The following is a 1942-nucleotide window of genomic DNA, read 5'->3' on the forward strand; positions in this document are numbered from 1 at the left end:
TGCTGTGAGCCTCACCACAGATGGCCTCGGTGGCCATTCCAGCAATGCCCCCAGGTACTTCTGTGTTCCCAAAACAGGCATTTCAGGATTCTTTGGGTTCCCAAGATCTAAGATCCCATGCTGTCGACCCTTCAGGTATATTAGCCATATCTAATTTCCTGTGTTCTGACGCTTTGACATCTGGGGCCTTACTGTCCCCGGAAAGACTGCCCCTCCTAGGGTTAGCCGACTCCTACACACAGTAAACAACTCGGTTTTCAAATGCAAACCAACCAGCACAGAGCCCACACTGCTGACCACTTCCTCTCATATGCTAGCCCACTCTCCCGTGCCCTCATCACCCCAGAGCCAGGTTCTAGACAATGAGGGACAGTCCCTACTCCTGAGAGTCCCCTGAAGTTATTCCAACTAGCCCATCCTAAGCCTGCCCGCCCTGCCTAAGCTGTTCTTCCCCACAAGAACCATAGGCAAGGCTCTTGCCCACCTCTCTGCCTCCTGCTCCACGTGGCCCCTCAGGGTGCTGTGTGCCCGCAAGGTGCTGCGTGCCCCCTCCTCTTAGGAACTGTGAATAACAAACTATCATTTCGATGGCACTCATCTCCTGATCTGTCAGCCTTACTGAATCTCGAATTTTCTATTAATACACTATACTTTAAAACAACAGGAAACCAAAGTCTTCCTGGGCAGAAGAGAGAGTAAAGTATGGAACATTAGTTGCTGGGACCACACAGTGTGGGCAAAGTGACCTCAAGAAGGAGTCTCCAGTTATTCACCGAGAGAACAGCCTGATGTCTCACAAGCTGTTAAGTCTGCACTAAGGTTTTCAATCCAAACCTAGTTTCACTGCGTTTTGTTCTCACAGTAATGTCATACGAAACTGTCTTCACTTCTGTTCTCTTTCCTTAAATGAGTAAACATCTTTTTATCATCTGTACGAAAGGACAGCTTCACGTCAGTGTCAATATGTATACAAGTACTCAACACAGATTTAGCGAGCGCCTACTACATGCACCGTCCCGGGTCTGAAGGACACAGACAAAAATCTCTAATCACATGGAGTTCAGGATCCAGTGGCATAAGACAGACGGTAAACTAAATAAATCAGTGATAGGCTAGGTAGGGAATAGCAGGAAAATAAAGCATAAAAGGGACATAATGAGTGCCAGGAAGACAGGGAGTTCAAATTTGTTGATACTATTGAGGAATCATATAGATACCATAAAATTTGCTATGTCAACCCTGTGGCTTCTAGTGTATTCACAATGGTGCGACCAGCCCCATTATCGCTTCCGGGGCATTTTCATGACCCGCACCCCACCCCCAAAGAGCACACCCATTAGCAGCCGCTCCACAGCGCCTCCTCTCTCCAGCCCCGGCAGCTGCTAATCCGCTCTCTGTCTCTGGATTTGCCCATTACGGACATTTCATATAAATGGAATCGTACGGCATATGGCTTCTTTCAGTTAGCCTGGTGTTTTTAAGGCCCACCCACGTGTCAGCAACCTCATTCCTGCTGTGGGTGAATGAGGCCCCACATGGCTGTACCATAATTCCTTTATCCACGAACGTTTGCGCTGTTTCCACTTCTTGGCTGTTGTGAACGATGCTGCCGTGAACGTCCGTGTGCGTGTTTTGTGTGGACATGTGCTTTTGTGCCTCTTGGGAATGTACCTGAGGGGAATAGCCGGGTCCTCTGGTGACTCTACATTTAATTTTGGAGGAAAGAGCTCCATTTTAAATCAAGTGGTCAGAGGAAGTCTTGTAAATAAGGTGACATCGATACAATGACATCTGAAAGAGGTGACCTAAATAAGCCATGCATGGGGATGGGGGACGGGGGGCGTCCCAGGCAGCGAACGTCAAGATCAAAGGCAAAAATACACCTGGTGTGTCTGAGGACAGCGACGTACACCTGTGTGGCTGACACAGACACAATAAGGAG

This window comes from Pteropus vampyrus, unplaced genomic scaffold, assembly GCF_000151845.1.
Source record: "Pteropus vampyrus isolate Shadow unplaced genomic scaffold, Pvam_2.0 Scaffold270, whole genome shotgun sequence".
NCBI classification, from domain to species: domain Eukaryota; kingdom Metazoa; phylum Chordata; class Mammalia; order Chiroptera; family Pteropodidae; genus Pteropus; species Pteropus vampyrus.